Genomic DNA, 6,000 nt, shown 5'->3' with positions numbered 1-6,000 from the left:
GCCACATCCTTCATGAAAAGGTTCTTCCAGACAAACACCTTTGACTACAAGTCTATCAGGCAGTGGTCAGTATGGATTGTCCCACAGTCAATGAGGGATAATTACTTGATGGATACTGTGGAGTGATTCCCTGAACAGATAAACTGGCAAAATGCTTCAATGCCAAACTCACTCAAAAGCTCCAGGACCTGGGCTGGCTGGTAGTGAAAGGAGTCACCTCAGTCAGATCCTTCTTGTACGTCTGGGACTTCATCACACAATGCACATCGCCCTCAAGAGGACCGTGACAGGGAGGAGACAATCGCCCACCTTTTGGCATTCTGGCTGGTATGGAGGTGGAAACGCTCAGGACAGGAAAACACTCCAGAGGGTTGTTAACTCAGCCTGCGACATCATGGGCACAAGACTTCACTCTGTCGAGAACATCTACAAAAGGCGGTGTATTACGAAAGCAGCCTCTATCCTCAAGGGCCCCCACCACCCAGGCCTTGCCTTCACTCTCCTACCATGAAGGAAAAGGTACAGGAGCCTAACGATGAGCATTCAGTGGCACAAGGACAGCTTCTTCCCTGCTACCATCAGATTCCTGAATGATCAATAAACCAAAGACTCTGCCAAACTTTGACTTTTCATGCACCTTTATTCATTTTCTGTAAGATGTTTTATATGAATGTTTGCACTGTGGCACTGCTTCAAAACGTAAAATTTTGCAACTTGTACATGACAATAAATTCTGATTCTGACCTCTTTGCAAACTGTGGATTTGTTAAGAGTGTGTGGAGAAGGAGACAAGGGTCCTTGTCACGGTTTAACCCCAGCAGCAGCGTGACAGAGGACACTCTGTATTGCGGGCTGTTCCCGTGAACGCACACAGAGACAGACATCTAGCATCGCTGGAACAGCGTCAACTCGGTGAAAGACGCTCTTTGGTCTCCCAAATCTTGTTGGTCGTCCAGCACAGTGAGATGTCAGTGAGGGAATGCTGCCAACTGACACATTCCAGGCTGCAGGGATACGTGCTGAGAGATGCATTGAGGCCTGGCGCAGCCAACGCATGAACACTTTGGGGGAAGGACCACAGTCTAGGGCCTTTCTGCCACTGGGCATTGAGGGGCTCAGACTGAGGGGAGGCCTCTCAAACATCTGGGAGGAGGGGGGGGTCAAAGTAGTCCATGGTATTTATTAATAGTTGACTATAATCTACAGTAGTGATATGTTTATCAGAACATAACACCAAAAATGTAAAAAGATTTTGTACTGTTTTACTTTGTGAATATTTTTTATTGCGTATAAAGTTTATTTTGGAAAAAAATGTCATTTGGTGAGTTCATCCCTTCCATATGAGGATGGAAAGGTGGAAAAGCAGAAAAGTTTCAAGAGAGGATTCCACAATTTGGGGCTTTGGAAGCTGTGAAGCATTTTAAATAGAGAGAAAAAGCACAGGATGACCTTGGTGGGTGTGGAGCAGGAGGGAGAGGGCAATGAAGAGGCCAGCTGAGTAATGGCGTAGCCCTTGAACATTTTGGCAAATGCAAGGGAGCAGACACAGGAAGAGGAAAGCTTTGTCTGCAAGGTTTGCAGGGAGTCTTTTGCCACAAAGATCAGGCTGGGACCACATGAAAGGCACAAGCATGCCGATCTCAGAAATGAGAACCAAAAAGCTAGACTCCTTTCACAAGGAAAGCTAGGCTGCAAGACCAAGTTTCGGTATTTCTGCCTTGCCGACCTACCTGCAAGGTCTTACTGGGCCTTCAGCCATTGAACTGAAGGTTTTATTGTCACCTGTAGCAAGATACAGTGAAAGCTTTTCACTAGGCAGCTCAAATCAGATAGTACAATTAAAAAGAAAGTGCAGATACAGTATTACTTCTACAAAGAGCAGGGCACTGAGAAAGTTACAGTTAAAAGCACAGGGGGATTTTATTTTACCAATGAGATGTTCATTCAACAATCTAATAACATGGACAATGAAGATTTTGCTTCTTTTTTTTCAATATTTTTAAAAATTATTTTTGTACATTTCAATACATGACGACACAGTTAAAAAACAAATTATCCTAGAAACCCCTGCTAAAATTAACACATGAAATATTCCTATCCAAAACAATGAAAGTCCCCCCTGTATTGGGTTGTCTTTGGCTCCTTCCCAAACAACTCCCTTATCTATTTGGGTTGCAGTAATAACCGCAAGCGTCAACAGATTTTGCGGTAGTAGTTCTTTTCCTCTCCCTAGCCCCCCCGCCCCCAGAGAAACACTATATATTTTTCAAAAATGTAACAAAGCTTTTTTTCCCCTTTTTTTTCCTTATCTTCCCCCCCCCAATCTTATTCAAACTTTATATTTACATTATTATCTTAACAATTAATGGTTTTGATAGTCTTTTTTTAATATTAAATATTAAAGTGTTTAAAAAAAGATTTTGCTTCTTGAACTCTTTTGGGTCTATTTTATGGATTTTGGGCTGCTGGTCACGAAAATCAGCTTAAAATTTTCCTATCTCGCACTGATTTTTTTTTAGATATATCCTCTGATTTCCTGTCATATTTTAAGTCTACTTCAACCATACTAAACTATGAAATGCAGCTTGTCCATTGAAAATTCATGTTCTGTGTTCCTTGCTGATCTTGGTGCAGTCAATAAAAAACACGGTGAAAAGTTTCACCAGGACACTGCGACCATGGAAAAGCGGTATCAAGGCAAATGGAACCCATCAATGCCGGCCGACTATTGTTGGACGCTGACAGGAGAGGGATCAGATGCAGAGTACAAACGAATAACAGTGGCTAAACGTATCTAAGTCAGTTGAACCAATGGAATGTGTCAGGATCATTAAGTCATTAAAAATGCTAAATTCAATAAAAGTTCATTTCATGTTTTTTCCAACTTCCTGCTGCAATTCCGAAATTATCTTTGTGTTCAGCTTGTTCCCAATACTTTTTCAGCAAGCAACCATTTTGGAAAAAAATAAATTCTGTCCAATTCTAGCAGCAGGAAAGAAACTGTCCTTGAATCCAAAGAATGGTTAACAGGAATGGAGCGAATGGGTCAACAGGGCAAGGGATTGTCATCATTAGGATCTAGAATGATGCACGGATCAGGATTGTTTTCTGTCAATTGGCAGGGGAGCAGAGAGGGGAAAAGTTTAGTTGGATCATTCTCTTCTTTGGCTTGGCTTCGCGGACGAAGATTTATGGAGGGGTAAATGTCCACGTCAGCTGCAGGCTCGTTTGTGGCTGACAAGTCCGATGCGGGACAGGCAGACACGGTTGCAGGGGAAAATTGGTGGGTTGGGGTTGGGTGTTGGGTTTTTCCTCCTGTGTTTGTGTTGGATCATTAGAAGTATTTAAAATGGATGTGAATGGTAGATTTGGGAATCCAATCACTATCCAACCAACCTACACCCAGACAGAAGACAGCCCAACGTAAACCCCTCCACACCCCTGCATCTGAGGCTGGACCTGACACGCTGTTTTTTATTTGACATTTGCTGTATCAGCTCTTCCCTCTAGTGGACATGATCGTAAGTCTATGTCTCACAAGCAGCAGGGAAATGGTCAGAAAAGTGGGATGACTACTGTCTGTTTTCCACAACAGCTTCTACGTACTTACATAATCTTCGTACACCCAAGGGTAAGATAGGGGTGGGTAAGTTGTTTCCTTTGGTAAAGGGAGACCAGAACTAGGAGATGTAGCCTCAAGATTCAGGACAGAGATGAGGAGAAACTGTTTTAGAGGATGGTGAAACTGTGGAATTCGCTGCCGATTGAAACAGTGGAGGTGACCTCAGTAAATATATTTAAGACAAGGTTGGATAGATTTCTACACAGTAAGGGAATTAAGGGATATGGAGAAATGGTGGATAGATGGAGATGATCATCAGATCAGCCATTAAATGGATCCAAGAATACCTAACGGAAAGACCTCAGTCTGTTCAGATCAGTAGCAGAATGTCAAGCACTGTCACGCTGAGCACCTCTGGGCTGTGCGCTCAGTCCACTCCTGTTCACGCTACTGACCCACGACTGAGTCACCAAATCCAGCTCCAACAACGTCATCAAGTTTGCAGATGACGAGGCAGTCGTCGGCCTCATCAGCAACAAAGATGAGTCGCCCTACAGAGAAGAGGTGGAAAATCTCATGAAATGGTGCAAAAGTAACAACAAGTCTCAAAATGGATAAGACGAAGGATCGTGGACTTCAGGAGGACCAGGAATGACTATGCTCCACTACGCATTAACAACTCTGAAGTAGAGAGAATGAAGAGGACCGTGCTCCTTGGAGTTCACTTAACTCGTGACCTATTGTGGACACATCTCCTCACTTGTGACTGCACTTCCTCAGAAGACTGAAGTAGGCAAGGCTACCAACCACTATTATGTCAACCTTCTACAGGAGCTCTATCGAGAGCGTCCTGGCCGGCTCCATCACCATATGGCACGGTTGCTGCAGAGAAATGGATCAGAAGTCAATCCACAAGACCATAAGAGTAGGAGAGGATCACTGGGATATCCCCATCCCCCCCCCCCCCCCCATCGACGTGATCCACTGGATCATTGACGGAAGAGGGTACACAAAATCGATGAGGACCACCTTCGGGTTGTACTTGTACAATCAGATGACAATAAAACTGACTTGACTTGATCCATGATCACATTGAATGGCAGGGCAGGCACGCCATGAATAGCCTACTTCTGTTCCAATTTCCTATGCTCTAATGTTAAGCGGTGCCTGGCACTCCCGAGGCCTCTGCAACAATTGCTGCTGGATTCATTCACTCTTTTTCCTAAACTTTGGCCTTTCACCGATCTTGGGAGGGTTATTGGTGCTCAGACATGGTGATGAGTAAGAGGGCGAGTATTGGCTTCTCTCCTGAATGTCGGACTAGCCAACAGCTACACTCCTGCTTTACACCAATGCACAAGCTCCCCCACCTCCTGCATCAATTAAACCAGTTTTTCATTTTCAGGTCAGCCTGTTTGCTTTACAAAATACTTTTATTTCATTGTTGTCGAAATGTAGGTAATACGGTGGTTTGGCCATACAAGATCCCACAATTGTGGTGTTCGTCTCAGCTGTGGGGCAGATGTTGGCTGAGGTACAGGAGAATTCCCCTGCTCTTCAAAACAGTGTGACATGTTACATCCACCACAGAGGAGGGTGGGGGGGAGTTGCAAAAGATGTTATCAATCTCATCTCTTACAATGCAGTACTCCCTTAGGATTGCAAGAATTCTGAAGTCTCTGGGGTAAGCTTTGAACCCACAAACTTAGTCTCACAAGAGACTATTGATACAATAGTGCCTCAGATGGGCTGGTAACTGCCCAGGATCCTGTTGTGGGTGACTCCTCATGGCAAGTTATGGCTCCAGTTTGAAATAGGGTCCTCAGCTCCCAAGATTGATCTTCCAACTGGCTAAAAGCAGAGATCAGTTTGCCAGAGAAGGTCCCACCTCCTTACCACAATTAACACACCAATGTGCGATGTGCTGATAACTGTTGCAATCGGTATCATCCTGGCACCCTTTAGCAATGAGATTATGAGATTATTGTCATTTTTCTGGTACAATGTATACACCCAAATCAATCCCTTTCTTCTATTTATTTCTCCCTCCCATCTTCTATCTTTATTTAGACGTACATCATGGTAACAGGCCCTTCTGGCCCATGGGCTCCTCTCACCCCAGTACACCAATTGACCTACACCCCTCATATGTTTTTGAAGAGGAAACCGGAGCACACGGAGGAAACCATGCAGACACGGGGAGAATGTACAAACTTCTCACAGACAGTGCTGGATTCGTACCCAGGTCATTGGCACAGTGAGAGCATTCCACTAACCACATCACTAACCATGCCTCCTCAACCTTCCCTCCTGATGTCTGATGTTGTCCTCTCTGTTGTATCAACTCTTTCCCCTTCACTCTGCCTGAGCCTCTCAGGTTATGGATCTTGGTCAATTCTTCCCCCCACCATCCCAGCCTCCTCTGCTTCAAATCTGAC

The sequence above is a fragment of the Narcine bancroftii genome, chromosome 2, assembly GCF_036971445.1.
Source record: "Narcine bancroftii isolate sNarBan1 chromosome 2, sNarBan1.hap1, whole genome shotgun sequence".
Taxonomy (NCBI): Eukaryota; Metazoa; Chordata; class Chondrichthyes; order Torpediniformes; family Narcinidae; genus Narcine; species Narcine bancroftii.
The sequence above is the reverse complement of the archived record's forward strand: the minus strand, read 5'-3'. Positions refer to the sequence as shown.